Source organism: Pseudorasbora parva, chromosome 14 (genome assembly GCF_024679245.1).
Source record: "Pseudorasbora parva isolate DD20220531a chromosome 14, ASM2467924v1, whole genome shotgun sequence".
NCBI classification, from domain to species: Eukaryota; Metazoa; Chordata; class Actinopteri; order Cypriniformes; family Gobionidae; genus Pseudorasbora; species Pseudorasbora parva.
This window is the reverse complement of record NC_090185.1, coordinates 373,434-392,937: the sequence shown is the minus strand read 5'-3', so window position 1 is coordinate 392,937 and position 19,504 is coordinate 373,434. Positions and strand designations below refer to the sequence as shown.

The 19,504-nt window shown below is 27.8% G+C and overlaps 1 protein-coding gene across 1 annotated transcript in view; it reads right to left on the bottom strand.

Moving 5' to 3' along the window:
* prkar2ab (protein kinase, cAMP-dependent, regulatory, type II, alpha, B) overlaps positions 1-19,504 on the bottom strand; it is a 106,342-nt gene that overhangs the window by 39,746 nt on the left and 47,092 nt on the right. The window lies entirely within an intron of this gene.

The window sequence follows — 19,504 nt, the reverse complement described above, 5'->3', positions numbered from 1 at the left end:
ACATGGGGTCAAAATGGACAAAAATCCTAAATTACGACAGTGTATACTATTACAAAAAAGTGAAATTATTCAATTATCACATTGAGTCAAAATGGACAAAAATCCTAAATTTCGACAGTGTATACTATTACATAAAAGTGAAATTATTCAATTATCACATGGGGTCAAAATGGACAAAAATCCTAAATTACGACAGTGTATACTATTACATAAAAGTGAAATTATTCAATTATCACATGGAGTCAAAATGGACAAAAATTCTAAATTACGACAGTGTATACTATTACAAAAAAGTGAAATTATTCAATTATCACATGGGGTCAAAATGGACAAAAATCCTAAATTACGACAGTGTATACTATTACAAAAAAGTGAAATGATTCAATTATCACATGGGGTCAAAATGGACAAAAATCCTAAATTACGACAGTGTATACTATTACAAAAAAGTGAAATTATTCAATTATCACATGGGGTCAAAATGGACAAAAATCCTAAATTACGACAGTGTATACTATTACAAAAAAGTGAAATTATTCAATTATCACATGGGGTCAAAATGGACAAAAATCCTAAGATTCGACAGTGTATACTATTACAAAAAAGTGAAATTATTCAATTATCACATGGAGTCAAAATGGCCAAAAATTCTAAATTACGACAGTGTATACTATTACAAAAAAGTGAAATTATTCAATTATCACATGTGGTCAAAATGGACAAAAATCCTATATTTCGACAGTGTATACTATTACATAAAAGTGAAATTATTCAATTATCACATGGGGTCAAAATGGACAAAAATCCTAAATTACGACAGTGTATACTATTACAAAAAAGTGAAATTATTCAATTATCACATGGGGTCAAAATGGACAAAAATCCTAAATTACGACAGTGTATACTATTACAAAAAAGTGAAATTATTCAATTATCACATGGGGTCAAAATGGACAAAAATCCTAAATTACGACAGTGTATACTATTACAAAAAAGTGAAATTATTCAATTATCACATGGGGTCAAAATGGACAAAAATCCTAAATTACGACAGTGTATACTATTACAAAAAAGTGAAATTATTCAATTATCACATGGGGTCAAAATGGACAAAAATCCTAAATTACGACAGTGTATACTATTACAAAAAAGTGAAATTATTCAAATATCACATGGGGTCAAAATGGACAAAAATCCTAAATTACGACGGTGTATACTATTACAAAAAAGTGAAATTATTCAATTATCACATGGGGTCAAAATGAACAAAAATCCTAAATTACGATGGTGTATACTATTACAAAAAAGTGAAATTATTCAATTATCACATGGGGTCAAAATGGACAAAAATGCTAAATTTCGACAGTGTATACTATTACATAAAAGTGAAATTATTCAATTATCACGTCGAGTCAAAATGGACAAAAATTCTAAATTACGACAGTGTATACTATTACAAAAAAGTGAAATTATTCAAGTATCACATGGGGTCAAAATGGACAAAAATTCTAAATTTCGACAGTGTATACTATTACAAAAAGTGAAATTATTCAATTATCAAATGGGGTCAAAATGGACAAAAATTCTAAATTTCGACAGTGTATACTATTACAAAAAAGTGAAATTATTCAATTATCACATGGGGTCAAAATGGACAAAAATCCTAAGATTCGACAGTGTATACTATTACAAAAAATTGAAATTATTCAATTATCACATGGGGTCAAAATGGACAAAAATCATAAATTTCGACAGTGTATACTATTACAAAAAAGTGAAATTATTCAATTATCACATGGGGTCAAAATGGACAAAAATCCTAAATTTCGACAGTGTATACTATTACAAAAAAGTAAAATTATTCAATTATCACATGGGGTCAAAATGGACAAAAATCCTAAATTTCGACAGTGTATACTATTACAAAAAAGTGAAATTATTCAATTATCACATGGGGTCAAAATGGACAAAAATCCTAAATTTCGACAGTGTATACTATTACAAAAAAGTGAAATTATTCAATTATCACGTCGAGTCAAAATGGACAAAAATCCTAAATTACGACAGTGTATACTATTACAAAAAAGTGAAATTATTCAATTATCACGTCGAGTCAAAATGGTCAAAAACCTAAATTACGACAGTGTATACTATTACAAAAAAGTGAAATTATTCAATTATCACGTCGAGTCAAAATGGACAAAAATTCTAAATTACGACAGTGTATACTATTACAAAAAAGTGAAATTATTCAATTATCACATGGGGTCAAAATGGACAAAAATCCTAAATTTCGACAGTGTATACTATTACAAAAAAGTGAAATAATTCAATTATCACATGGGGTCAAAATGGACAAAAATCCTAAATTTCGACAGTGTATACTATTACAAAAAAGTGAAATTATTCAATTATCACATGGGGTCAAAATGGACAAAAATCCTAAATTTCGACAGTGTATACTATTACAAAAAAGTAAAATTATTCAATTATCACATGGGGTCAAAATGGACAAAAATCCTAAATTTCGACAGTGTATACTATTACAAAAAAGTGAAATTATTCAATTATCACATGGGGTCAAAATGGACAAAAATCCTAAATTTCGACAGTGTATACTATTACAAAAAAGTGAAATTATTCAATTATCACATGGGGTCAAAATGGACAAAAATCCTAAATTACGACAGTGTATACTATTACATAAAAGTGAAATTATTCAATTATCACATGGGGTCAAAATGGACAAAAATTCTAAATTACGACAGTGTATACTATTACAAAAAAGTGAAATTATTCAATTATCACATGGGGTCAAAATGGACAAAAATCCTAAATTACGACAGTGTATACTATTACAAAAAAGTGAAATAATTCAATTATCACATGGGGTCAAAATGGACAAAAATCCTAAATTACGACAGTGTATACTATTTCAAAAAAGTGAAATTATTCAATTATCACATGGGGTCAAAATGGACAAAAATTCTATATTTCGACAGTGTATACTATTACAAAAAAGGGAAATTATTCAATTATCACATGGGGTCAAAATGGACAAAAATCCTAAATTTCGACAGTGTATACTATTACAAAAAAGTGAAATTATTCAATTATCACATGGGGTCAAAATGGACAAAAATCCTAAATTTCGACAGTGTATACTATTACAAAAAATTGAAATTATTCTATTATCACATGGGTTTAAAATGGACAAAAATTCTAAATTTCGACAGTGTATACTATTACAAAAAATTTAAATTATTCAATTATCACATGGGTTTAAAATGGACAAAAATTCTAAATTTCGACAGTGTATACTATTACAAAAAAGTGAAATTATTCAATTATCACGGGGTCAAAATGGACAAAAATTCTAAATTATGACAGTGTATACTATTACAAAAAAGTGAAATTATTCAATTATCACATGGGGTCAAAATGGACAAAAATCCTAAATTTCGACAGTGTATACTATTACAAAAAAGTGAAATTATTCAATTATCACATGGGGTCAAAATGGACAAAATCCTAAATTACGACAGTGTATACTATTAAAAAAAAGTGAAATTATTCAATTATCACATGGAGTCAAAATGGACAAAAATTCTAAATTATGACAGTGTATACTATTTCAAAATAGTGAAATTATTCAATTATCACATGGGGTCAAAATGGACAAAAATCCTATATTTCGACAGTGTATACTATTACATAAAAGTGAAATTATTCAATTATCACATGGGGTCAAAATGGACAAAAATCCTATATTTCGACAGTGTATACTATTACATAAAAGTGAAATTATTCAATTATCACATGAGGTCAAAATGGACAAAATCCTAAATTACGACAGTGTATTCTATTACAAAAAAGTGAAATTATTCAATTATCACATGGGGTCAAAATGGACAAAAATCCTAAATTTCGACAGTGTATACTATTACAAAAAAGTGAAATTTTTCAATTATCACATGGGGTCAAAATGGACAAAAATCCTAAATTACGACAGTGTATACTATTACAAAAAAGTGAAATTATTCAATTATCACATGGGGTCAAAATGGACAAAAATCCTAAATTTCGACAGTGTATACTATTACAAAAAAGTGAAATTATTCAATTATCACATGGGGTCAAAATGGACAAAAATCCTAAATTACGACAGTGTATACTATTACAAAAAAGTGAAATTATTCAATTTTCACATGGGGTCAAAATGGACAAAAATTCTAAATTAAGACAGTGTATACTATTACAAAAAAGTGAAATTATTCAATTATCACATGGGGTCAAAATGGACAAAAATCCTAAATTACGACAGTGTATACTATTACAAAAAAGTGAAATTATTCAATTATCACATGGGGTCAAAATGGACAAAAATCCTAAGATTCGACAGTGTATACTATTACAAAAAAGTGAAATTATTCAATTATCACATGGAGTCAAAATGGCCAAAAATTCTAAATTACGACGGTGTATACTATTACAAAAAAGTGAAATTATTCAATTATCACATGGGGTCAAAATGGACAAAAATCCTAAATTACGACGGTGTATACTATTACAAAAAAGTGAAATTATTCAATTATCACATGGGGTCAAAATGAACAAAAATCCTAAATTACGATGGTGTATACTATTACAAAAAAGTGAAATTATTCAATTATCACATGGGGTCAAAATGGACAAAAATGCTAAATTTCGACAGTGTATACTATTACATAAAAGTGAAATTATTCAATTATCACGTCAAGTCAAAATGGACAAAAATTCTAAATTACGACAGTGTATACTATTACAAAAAAGTGAAATTATTCAATTATCACATGGGGTCAAAATGGACAAAAATCTTAAATTTCGACAGTGTATACTATTACAAAAAAGTGAAATTATTCAATTATCACATGGGGTTTAAAATGGACAAAAATTCTAAATTTCGACAGTGTATACTATTACAAAAAAGTGAAATTATTCAATTATCACATGGGGTCAAAATGGACAAAAATCCTAAATTACGACAGTGTATACTATTACAAAAAAGTGAAATTATTCAATTATCACATGGAGTCAAAATGGACAAAAATCCTAAATTTCGACAGTGTATACTATTACATAAAAGTGAAATTATTCAATTATCACATGGGGTCAAAATGGACAAAAATCCTAAATTACGACAGTGTATACTATTACATAAAAGTGAAATTATTCAATTATCACATGGAGTCAAAATGGACAAAAATTCTAAATTACGACAGTGTATACTATTACAAAAAAGTGAAATTATTCAATTATCACATGGGGTCAAAATGGACAAAAATCCTAAATTACGACAGTGTATACTATTACAAAAAAGTGAAATTATTCAATTATCACATGGGGTCAAAATGGACAAAAATCCTAAATTACGACAGTGTATACTATTACAAAAAAGTGAAATTATTCAATTATCACATGGGGTCAAAATGGACAAAAATCCTAAATTACGACAGTGTATACTATTACAAAAAAGTGAAATTATTCAATTATCACATGGGGTCAAAATGGACAAAAATCCTAAGATTCGACAGTGTATACTATTACAAAAAAGTGAAATTATTCAATTATCACATGGGGTCAAAATGGCCAAAAATTCTAAATTACGACAGTGTATACTATTACAAAAAAGTGAAATTATTCAATTATCACATGGAGTCAAAATGGACAAAAATTCTAAATTACGACAGTGTATACTATTACAAAAAAGTGAAATTATTCAATTATCACATGTGGTCAAAATGGACAAAAATCCTAAATTACGACAGTGTATACTATTACAAAAAAGTGAAATTATTCAATTATCACATGGGGTCAAAATGGACAAAAATCCTAAATTACGACAGTGTATACTATTACAAAAAAGTGAAATTATTCAATTATCACATGGGGTCAAAATGGACAAAAATCCTAAATTTCGACAGTGTATACTATTACAAAAAAGTGAAATTATTCAATTATCACATGGGGTCAAAATGGACAAAAATCCTAAATTACGACAGTGTATACTATTACAAAAAAGTGAAATTATTCAATTATCACATGGGGTCAAAATGGACAAAAATCCTAAATTACGACAGTGTATACTATTACAAAAAAGTGAAATTATTCAATTATCACATGGGGTCAAAATGGACAAAAATCCTAAATTACGACAGTGTATACTATTACAAAAAAGTGAAATTATTCAATTATCACATGGGGTCAAAATGGACAAAAATCCTAAATTACGACAGTGCATACTATTACAAAAAAGTGAAATTATTCAAATATCACATGGGGTCAAAATGGACAAAAATCCTAAATTACGACGGTGTATACTATTACAAAAAAGTGAAATTATTCAATTATCACATGGGGTCAAAATGAACAAAAATCCTAAATTACGATGGTGTATACTATTACAAAAAAGTGAAATTATTCAATTATCACATGGGGTCAAAATGGACAAAAATGCTAAATTTCGACAGTGTATACTATTACATAAAAGTGAAATTATTCAATTATCACGTCGAGTCAAAATGGACAAAAATCCTAAATTACGACAGTGTATACTATTACAAAAAAGTGAAATTATTCAATTATCACATGGGGTCAAAATGAACAAAAATCCTAAATTACGATGGTGTATACTATTACAAAAAAGTGAATTTATTCAATTATCACATGGGGTCAAAATGGACAAAAATCCTAAATTTCGACAGTGTATACTATTTCAAAAAAGTGAAATTATTCAATTATCACATGGGGTCAAAATGGACAAAAATTCTATATTTCGACAGTGTATACTATTACAAAAAAGGGAAATTATTCAATTATCACATGGGGTCAAAATGGACAAAAATCCTAAATTTCGACAGTGTATACTATTACAAAAAAGTGAAATTATTCAATTATCACATGGGGTCAAAATGGACAAAAATCCTAAATTTCGACAGTGTATACTATTACAAAAAATTGAAATTATTCAATTATCACATGGGTTTAAAATGGACAAAAATTCTAAATTTCGACAGTGTATACTATTACAAAAAATTTAAATTATTCAATTATCACATGGGTTTAAAATGGACAAAAATTCTAAATTTCGACAGTGTATACTATTACAAAAAAGTGAAATTATTCAATTATCACGGGGTCAAAATGGACAAAATTCTAAATTATGACAGTGTATACTATTACAAAAAAGTGAAATTATTCAATTATCACATGGGGTCAAAATGGACAAAAATCCTAAATTTCGACAGTGTATACTATTACAAAAAAGTGAAATTATTCAATTATCACATGGGGTCAAAATGGACAAAAATCCTATATTTCGACAGTGTATACTATTACATAAAAGTGAAATTATTCAATTATCACATGGGGTCAAAATGGACAAAATCCTAAATTACGACAGTGTATACTATTAAAAAAAAGTGAAATTATTCAATTATCACATGGAGTCAAAATGGACAAAAATTCTAAATTATGACAGTGTATACTATTTCAAAATAGTGAAATTATTCAATTATCACATGGGGTCAAAATGGACAAAAATCCTATATTTCGACAGTGTATACTATTACATAAAAGTGAAATTATTCAATTATCACATGGGGTCAAAATGGACAAAAATCCTATATTTCGACAGTGTATACTATTACATAAAAGTGAAATTATTCAATTATCACATGAGGTCAAAATGGACAAAATCCTAAATTACGACAGTGTATTCTATTACAAAAAAGTGAAATTATTCAATTATCACATGGGGTCAAAATGGACAAAAATCCTAAATTTCGACAGTGTATACTATTACAAAAAAGTGAAATTATTCAATTATCACATGGGGTCAAAATGGACAAAAATCCTAAATTACGACAGTGTATACTATTACAAAAAAGTGAAATTATTCAATTATCACATGGGGTCAAAATGGACAAAAATCCTAAATTTCGACAGTGTATACTATTACAAAAAAGTGAAATTATTCAATTATCACATGGGGTCAAAATGGACAAAAATCCTAAATTACGACAGTGTATACTATTACAAAAAAGTGAAATTATTCAATTTTCACATGGGGTCAAAATGGACAAAAATTCTAAATTAAGACAGTGTATACTATTACAAAAAAGTGAAATTATTCAATTATCACATGGGGTCAAAATGGACAAAAATCCTAAATTACGACAGTGTATACTATTACAAAAAAGTGAAATTATTCAATTATCACATGGGGTCAAAATGGACAAAAATCCTAAATTACGACAGTGTATACTATTACATAAAAGTGAAATTATTCAATTATCACATGGGGTCAAAATGGACAAAAATTCTAAATTACGACAGTGTATACTATTACAAAAAAGTGAAATTATTCAATTATCACATGGGGTCAAAATGGACAAAAATCCTAAATTACGACAGTGTATACTATTACAAAAAAGTGAAATAATTCAATTATCACATGGGTTTAAAATGGACAAAAATTCTAAATTTCGACAGTGTATATTATTACAAAAAATTTAAATTATTCAATTATCACATGGGTTTAAAATGGACAAAAATTCTAAATTTCGACAGTGTATACTATTACAAAAAAGTGAAATTATTCAATTATCACATGGGGTCAAAATGGACAAAAATCCTATATTTCGACAGTGTATACTATTACATAAAAGTGAAATTATTCAATTATCACATGGGGTCAAAATGGACAAAATCCTAAATTACGACAGTGTATACTATTAAAAAAAAGTGAAATTATTCAATTATCACATGGAGTCAAAATGGACAAAAATTCTAAATTATGACAGTGTATACTATTTCAAAATAGTGAAATTATTCAATTATCACATGGGGTCAAAATGGACAAAAATCCTATATTTCGACAGTGTATACTATTACATAAAAGTGAAATTATTCAATTATCACATGAGGTCAAAATGGACAAAATCCTAAATTACGACAGTGTATTCTATTACAAAAAAGTGAAATTATTCAATTATCACATGGGGTCAAAATGGACAAAATCCTAAATTACGACAGTGTATACTATTACAAAAAAGTGAAATTATTCAATTATCACATGCGGTCAAAATGGACAAAAATCCTAAATTACGACAGTGTATACTATTACAAAAAAGTGAAATTATTCAATTATCACATGGGGTCAAAATGGACAAAAATCCTAAATTTCGACAGTGTATACTGTTACAAAAAAGTGAAATTATTCAATTATCACATGGGGTCAAAATGGACAAAAATCCTAAATTACGACAGTGTATACTATTACAAAAAAGTGAAATTATTCAATTTTCACATGGGGTCAAAATGGACAAAAATTCTAAATTAAGACAGTGTATACTATTACAAAAAAGTGAAATTATTCAATTATCACATGGGGTCAAAATGGACAAAAATCCTAAATTACGACAGTGTATACTATTACAAAAAAGTGAAATTATTCAATTATCACATGGGGTCAAAATGGACAAAAATCCTAAATTACGACAGTGTATACTATTACATAAAAGTGAAATTATTCAATTATCACATGGGGTCAAAATGGACAAAAATTCTAAATTACGACAGTGTATACTATTACAAAAAAGTGAAATTATTCAATTATCACATGGGGTCAAAATGGACAAAAATCCTAAATTACGACAGTGTATACTATTACAAAAAAGTGAAATAATTCAATTATCACATGGGGTCAAAATCGACAAAAATTTTAAATTACGACAGTGTATACTATTACAAAAAAGTGAAATTATTCAAGTATCACATGGGGTCAAAATGGACAAAAATCCTAAATTTCGACAGTTTATACTATTACAAAAAAGTGAAATTATTCAATTATCACATGGGGTCAAAATGGACAAAAATCCTAAATTACGACAGTGTGTACTATTACAAAAAAGTGAAATTATTCAATTATCACATGGGGTCAAAATGGACAAAAATCCTAAATTACGACAGTGTATACTATTTCAAAAAAGTGAAATTATTCAATTATCACATGGGGTCAAAATGGACAAAAATTCTATATTTCGACAGTGTATACTTTTACATAAAAGGGAAATTATTCAATTATCACATGGGGTCAAAATGGACAAAAATCCTAAATTTCGACAGTGTATACTATTACAAAAAAGTGAAATTATTCAATTATCACATGGGGTCAAAATGGACAAAAATCCTAAATTTCGACAGTGTATACTATTACAAAAAATTGAAATTATTCAATTATCACATGGGTTTAAAATGGACAAAAATCCTAAATTTCGACAGTGTATACTATTACAAAAAATTGAAATTATTCAATTATCACATGGGTTTAAAATGGACAAAAATTCTAAATTTCGACAGTGTATACTATTACAAAAAAGTGAAATTATTCAAGTATCACATGGGGTCAAAATGGACAAAAATCCTAAATTTCGACGGTGTATACTATTACAAAAAAGTGAAATTATTCAATTATCACATGGGGTCAAAATGGACAAAAATCCTAAATGTCGACGGTGTATACTATTACAAAAAAAGTGAAATTATTCAATTATCAAATGGTGTCAAAATGGACAAAAATCCTAAATTTCGACGGTGTATACTATTACAAAAAAGTGAAATTATTCAATTATCAAATGGGGTCAAAATGGACAAAAATTCTAAATTTCGACAGTGTATACTATTACATAAAAGTGAAATTATTCAATTATCACATGGGGTCAAAATGGACAAAAATCCTAAATTTCGACAGTGTATACTATTACAAAAAAGTGAAATTATTCAATTATCACATGGGGTCAAAATGGACAAAAATCCTAAATTTCGACAGTGTATACTATTACAAAAAAGTGAAATTATTCAATTATCACATGGGGTCAAAATGGACAAAAATCCTAAATTACGACAGTGTATACTATTACAAAAAAGTGAAATAATTCAATTATCACATGGGGTCAAAATCGACAAAAATTTTAAATTACGACAGTGTATACTATTACAAAAAAGTGAAATTATTCAATTATCACATGGGGTCAAAATGGACAAAAATCCTAAATTTCGACAGTGTATACTATTACATAAAAGTGAAATGATTCAATTATCACATGGAGTCAAAATGGACAAAAATCCTAAATTACGACAGTGTACTATTACAAGAAAGTGAAATTATTCAATTATCACATGGGGTCAAAATGGACAAAAATTCTAAATTACGACAGTGTATACTATTACAAAAAAGTGAAATTATTCAATTATCACATGGGGTCAAAATGGACAAAAATCCTAAATTTCGACAGTGTATACTATTACAAAAAAGTGAAATTATTCAATTATCACATGGGGTCAAAATGGACAAAAATCCTAAATTACGACAGTGTAAACTATTACATGAAAGTGAAATTATTCAATTAGCACATGGAGTCAAAATGGACAAAAATCCAAAATTACAACAGTGTCTACTATTACAAAAAAGTGAATTTATTCAATTATCACATGGGGTCAAAATGGACAAAAATCCTAAATTACGACAGTGTATACTATTTCAAAAAAGTGAAATTATTCAATTATCACATGGAGTCAAAATGGACAAAAATCCTAAATTACGACAGTGTAAACTATTACATGAAAGTGAAATTATTCAATTATCACATGGGGTCAAAATGGACAAAAATCCTAAATTACGACAGTGTAAACTATTACATGAAAGTGAAATTATTCAATTATCACATGGGGTCAAAATGGACAAAAATCCTAAATTACGACAGTGTATACTATTACATGAAAGTGAAATTATTCAATTATCACATGGGGTCAAAATGGACAAAAATCCAAAATTACGACAGTGTATACTATTCCAAAAAAGTGAATTTATTCAATTATCACATGGGGTCAAAATGGACAAAAATCCTAAATTACGACAGTGTATACTATTTCAAAAAAGTGAAATTATTCAATTATCACATGGAGTCAAAATGGACAAAAATCCTAAATTACGACAGTGTATACTATTACATGAAAGTGAAATTATTCAACTATCACATGGAGTCAAAATGGACAAAAATTCTAAATTTCGACAGTGTATACTATTACAAAAAAAGTGAAATTATTCAATTATCACATGGGGTCAAAATGGACAAAAATCCTAAGATTCGACAGTGTATACTATTACAAAAAATTGAAATTATTTAATTATCACATGGGGTCAAAATGGACAAAAATCCTAAATTTCGACAGTGTATACTATTACAAAAAAGTGAAATTATTCAATTATCACATGGGGTCAAAATGGACAAAAATGCTAAATTTCGACAGTGTATACTATTACATAAAAGTGAAATTATTCAATTATCACGTCGAGTCAAAATGGACAAAAATTCTAAATTACGACAGTGTATACTATTACAAAAAAGTGAAATTATTCAAGTATCACATGGGGTCAAAATGGACAAAAATTCTAAATTTCGACAGTGTATACTATTACAAAAAGTGAAATTATTCAATTATCAAATGGGGTCAAAATGGACAAAAATTCTAAATTTCGACAGTGTATACTATTACAAAAAAGTGAAATTATTCAATTATCACATGGGGTCAAAATGGACAAAAATCCTAAGATTCGACAGTGTATACTATTACAAAAAATTGAAATTATTCAATTATCACATGGGGTCAAAATGGACAAAAATCCTAAATTTCGACAGTGTATACTATTACAAAAAAGTGAAATTATTCAATTATCACATGGGGTCAAAATGGACAAAAATCCTATATTTCGACAGTGTATACTATTTTATAAAAGTGAAATTATTCAATTATCACATGGGGTCAAAATGGACAAAAATCCTAAATTACGACAGTGTATACTATTACAAAAAAGTGAAATTATTCAATTATCACATGGGGTCAAATTGGACAAAAATCCTAAATTTTGACAGTGTATACTATTACAAAAAAAGTGAAATTATTCAATTATCACATGGGGTCAAAATGGACAAAAATCCTAAATTACGACAGTGTATACTATTACAAAAAAGTGAATTTATTCAATTATCACATGGGGTCAAAATGGACAAAAATCCTAAATTACGACAGTGTATACTATTACAAAAAAGTGAAATTATTCAATTATCACATGGGGTCAAAATGGACAAAAATCCTAAATTACGACAGTGTATACTATTACAAAAAAGTGAAATTATTCAATTATCACGTCGAGTCAAAATGGACAAAAATCCTAAATTACGACAGTGTATACTATTACAAAAAAGTGAAATTATTCAATTATCACGTCGAGTCAAAATGGTCAAAAACCTAAATTACGACAGTGTATACTATTACAAAAAAGTGAAATTATTCAATTATCACGTCGAGTCAAAATGGACAAAAATTCTAAATTACGACAGTGTATACTATTACAAAAAAGTGAAATTATTCAATTATCACATGGGGTCAAAATGGACAAAAATCCTAAATTTCGACAGTGTATACTATTACAAAAAAGTGAAATTATTCAATTATCACATGGGGTCAAAATGGACAAAAATCCTAAATTTCGACAGTGTATAATATTACAAAAAAGTGAAATTATTCAATTATCACATGGGGTCAAAATGGACAAAAATCCTAAATTACGACAGTGTATACTATTACAAAAAAGTGAAATTATTCAATTATCACATGGGGTCAAAATGGACAAAAATCCTAAATTACGACGGTGTATACTATTACAAAAAAGTGAAATTATTCAATTATCACATGGGGTCAAAATGGACAAAAATCCTAAATTACGACGGTGTATACTATTACAAAAAAGTGAAATTATTCAATTATCACATGGGGTCAAAATGAACAAAAATCCTAAATTACGATGGTGTATACTATTACAAAAAAGTGAAATTATTCAATTATCACATGGGGTCAAAATGGACAAAAATGCTAAATTTCGACAGTGTATACTATTACATAAAAGTGAAATTATTCAATTATCACGTCGAGTCAAAATGGACAAAAATTCTAAATTACGACAGTGTATACTATTACAAAAAAGTGAAATTATTCAAGTATCACATGGGGTCAAAATGGACAAAAATTCTAAATTTCGACAGTGTATACTATTACAAAAAGTGAAATTATTCAATTATCAAATGGGGTCAAAATGGACAAAAATTCTAAATTTCGACAGTGTATACTATTACAAAAAAGTGAAATTATTCAATTATCACATGGGGTCAAAATGGACAAAAATCCTAAGATTCGACAGTGTATACTATTACAAAAAATTGAAATTATTCAATTATCACATGGGGTCAAAATGGACAAAAATCCTAAATTTCGACAGTGTATACTATTACAAAAAAGTGAAATTATTCAATTATCACATGGGGTCAAAATGGACAAAAATCCTATATTTCGACAGTGTATACTATTTTATAAAAGTGAAATTATTCAATTATCACATGGGGTCAAAATGGACAAAAATCCTAAATTACGACAGTGTATACTATTACAAAAAAGTGAAATTATTCAATTATCACATGGGGTCAAATTGGACAAAAATCCTAAATTTTGACAGTGTATACTATTACAAAAAAGTGAAATTATTCAATTATCACATGGGGTCAAAATGGACAAAAATCCTAAATTACGACAGTGTATACTATTCCAAAAAAGTGAATTTATTCAATTATCACATGGGGTCAAAATGGACAAAAATCCTAAATTACGACAGTGTATACTATTACAAAAAAGTGAAATTATTCAATTATCACGTCGAGTCAAAATGGACAAAAATCCTAAATTTCGACAGTGTATACTATTACAAAAAAGTGAAATTATTCAATTATCACGTCGAGTCAAAATGGTCAAAAACCTAAATTACGACAGTGTATACTATTACAAAAAAGTGAAATTATTCAATTATCACGTCGAGTCAAAATGGACAAAAATTCTAAATTACGACAGTGTATACTATTACAAAAAAGTGAAATTATTCAATTATCACATGGGGTCAAAATGGACAAAAATCCTAAATTTCGACAGTGTATACTATTACAAAAAAGTGAAATTATTCAATTATCACATGGGGTCAAAATGGACAAAAATCCTAAATTTCGACAGTGTATACTATTACAAAAAAGTGAAATTATTCAATTATCACATGGGGTCAAAATGGACAAAAATCCTAAATTTCGACAGTGTATACTATTACAAAAAAGTAAAATTATTCAATTATCACATGGGGTCAAAATGGACAAAAATCCTAAATTTCGACAGTGTATACTATTACAAAAAAATGAAATTATTCAATTATCACATGGGGTCAAAATGGACAAAAATCCTAAATTTCGACAGTGTATACTATTACAAAAAAGTGAAATTATTCAATTATCACATGGGGTCAAAATGGACAAAAATCCTAAATTACGACAGTGTATACTATTACATAAAAGTGAAATTATTCAATTATCACATGGGGTCAAAATGGACAAAAATTCTAAATTACGACAGTGTATACTATTACAAAAAAGTGAAATTATTCAATTATCACATGGGGTCAAAATGGACAAAAATCCTAAATTTTGACAGTGTATACTATTACATAAAAGTGAAATGATTCAATTATCACATGGAGTCAAAATGGACAAAAATCCTAAATTACGACAGTGTACTATTACAAGAAAGTGAAATTATTCAATTATCACATGGGGTCAAAATGGACAAAAATTCTAAATTACGACAGTGTATACTATTACAAAAAAGTGAAATTATTCAATTATCACATGGGGTCAAAATGGACAAAAATCCTAAATTTCGACAGTGTATACTATTACAAAAAAGTGAAATTATTCAATTATCACATGGGGTCAAAATGGACAAAAATCCTAAATTACGACAGTGTAAACTATTACATGAAAGTGAAATTATTCAATTAGCACATGGAGTCAAAATGGACAAAAATCCAAAATTACGACAGTGTCTACTATTACATGAAAGTGAAATTATTCAATTATCACATGGGGTCAAAATGGACAAAAATCCTAAATTACGACAGTGTATACTATTACATGAAAGTGAAATTATTCAATTATCACATGGGGTCAAAATGGACAAAAATCCAAAATTACGACAGTGTATACTATTCCAAAAAAGTGAATTTATTCAATTATCACATGGGGTCAAAATGGACAAAAATCCTAAATTACGACAGTGTATACTATTTCAAAAAAGTGAAATTATTCAATTATCACATGGAGTCAAAATGGACAAAAATCCTAAATTACGACAGTGTATACTATTACATGAAAGTGAAATTATTCAACTATCACATGGAGTCAAAATGGACAAAAATTCTAAATTTCGACAGTGTATACTATTACAAAAAAGTGAAATTATTCAATTATCACATGGGGTCAAAATGGACAAAAATCCTAAGATTCGACAGTGTATACTATTACAAAAAATTTAAATTATTCAATTATCACATGGGGTCAAAATGGACAAAAATCCTAAATTTCGACAGTGTATACTATTACAAAAAAGTGAAATTATTCAATTATCACATGGGGTCAAAATGGACAAAAATCCTATATTTCGACAGTGTATACTATTACATAAAAGTGAAATTATTCAATTATCACATGGGGTCAAAATGGACAAAAATCCTAAATTACGACAGTGTATACTATTACAAAAAAGTGAAATTATTCAATTATCACATGGGGTCAAAATGGACAAAAATCCTAAATTTTGACAGTGTATACTATTACAAAAAAAGTGAAATTATTCAATTATCACATGGGGTCAAAATGGACAAAAATCCTAAATTACGACAGTGTATACTATTCCAAAAAAGTGAATTTATTCAATTATCACATGGGGTCAAAATGGACAAAAATCCTAAATTACGACAGTGTATACTATTACAAAAAAGTGAAATTATTCAATTATCACATGGGGTCAAAATGGACAAAAATCCTAAATTACGACAGTGTATACTATTACATAAAAGTGAAATTATTCAATTATCACATGGGGTCAAAATGGACAAAAATCCTAAATTACGACAGTGTATACTATTACAAAAAAGTGAAATTATTCAATTATCACATGGGGTCAAAATGGACAAAAATCCTAAATTTTGACAGTGTATACTATTACAAAAAAAGTGAAATTATTCAATTATCACATGGGGTCAAAATGGACAAAAATCCTAAATTACGACAGTGTATACTATTCCAAAAAAGTGAATTTATTCAATTATCACATGGGGTCAAAATGGACAAAAATCCTAAGATTCGACAGTGTATACTATTACAAAAAAGTGAAATTATTCAATTATCACATGGGGTCAAAATGGACAAAAATTCTAAATTTCGACAGTGTAAACTATTACAAAAAAGTGAAATTATTCAATTATCACATGGGGTCAAAATGGACAAAAATCCTATATTTCGACAGTGTATACTATTACAAAAAAGTGAAATTATTCAATTATCACATGGGGTCAAAATGGACAAAAATCCTAAATTTCGACAGTGTATACTATTACAAAAAAGTGAAATTATTCAATTATCACATGGGGTCAAAATGGACAAAAATCCTAAATTTCGACAGTGTATACTATTACAAAAAAGTGAAATTATTCAATTATCACATGGGGTCAAAATGGACAAAAATCCTAAATTTCGACAGTGTCTACTATTACAAGAAAGTGAAATTATTCAATTATCACATGGGGTCAAAATGGACAAAAATCCTAAATTACGACAGTGTACACTATTACATGAAAGTGAAATTATTCAATTAGCACATGGAGTCAAAATGGACAAAAATCCAAAATTACGACAGTGTCTACTATTACATGAAAGTGAAATTATTCAATTATCCCATGGGGTCAAAATGGACAAAAATCCTAAATTACGACAGTGTATACTATTACATGAAAGTGAAATTATTCAATTATCACATGGGGTCAAAATGGACAAAAATCCAAAAATACGACAGTGTATACTATTACAAAAAAGTGAATTTATTCAATTATCACATTGGGTCAAAATGGACAAAAATCCTAAATTATGACAGTGTACTATTACAAGAAAGTGAAATTATTCAATTATCACATGGGGTCAAAATGGACAAAAATTCTAAATTACGACAGTGTATACTATTACAAAAAAGTGAAATTATTCAATTATCACATGGGGTCAAAATGGACAAAAATCCAAAATTACGACAGTGTATACTATTACAAGTCAAAATGGAGTCAAAATGGACAAAAATCCAAAATTACGACAGTGTCAACTATTACATGAAAGTGAAATTATTCAATTATCACATGGGGTCAAAATGGACAAAAATCCTAAATTACGACAGTGTATACTATTACATGAAAGTGAAATTATTCAATTATCACATGGGGTCAAAATGGACAAAAATCCAAAATTACGACAGTGTATACTATTCCAAAAAAGTGAATTTATTCAATTATCACATGTGGTCAAAATGGACAAAAATCCTAAATTACGACAGTGTATACTATTACATGAAAGTGAAATTATTCAACTATCACATGGAGTCAAAATGGACAAAAATCCAAAATTACGACAGTGTCTACTACTACAAAAAAGTGAAATTATTCAATTATCACATGGGGTCAAAATGGACAAAAATCCTAAATTTCGACAGTGTATACTATTACAAAAAAGTGAAATTATTCAATTATCACATGGGGTCAAAATGGACAAAAATCCTAAATTACGACAGTGTATACTATTACAAAAAAGTGAAACTATTCAATTATCACATGGGGTCAAAATGGACAAAAATCCTAAATTTCGACAGTGTATACTATTACAAAAAAGTGAAATTATTCAATTATCACATGGGGTCAAAATGGACAAAAATCCTAAATTACGACAGTGTATACTATTACAAAAAAGTGAAATTATTCAATTATCACATGGGGTCAAAATGGACAAAAATCCTAAATTACGACAGTGTATACTATTACATAAAAGTGAAATTATTCAATTATCACATGGGGTCAAAATGGACAAAAATTCTAAATTACGACAGTGTATACTATTACAAAAAAGTGAAATTATTCAATTATCACATGGGGTCAAAATGGACAAAAATCCTAAATTTCGACAGTGTATACTATTACATAAAAGTGAAATGATTCAATTATCACATGGAGTCAAAATGGACAAAAATCCTAAATTACGACAGTGTACTATTACAAGAAAGTTAAATTATTCAATTATCACATGGGGTCAAAATGGACAAAAATTCTAAATTACGACAGTGTATACTATTACAAAAAAGTGAAATTATTCAATTATCACATGGGGTCAAAATGGACAAAAATCCTAAATTTCGACAGTGTATACTATTACAAAAAAGTGAAATTATTCAATTATCACATGGGGTCAAAATGGACAAAAATCCTAAATTACGACAGTGT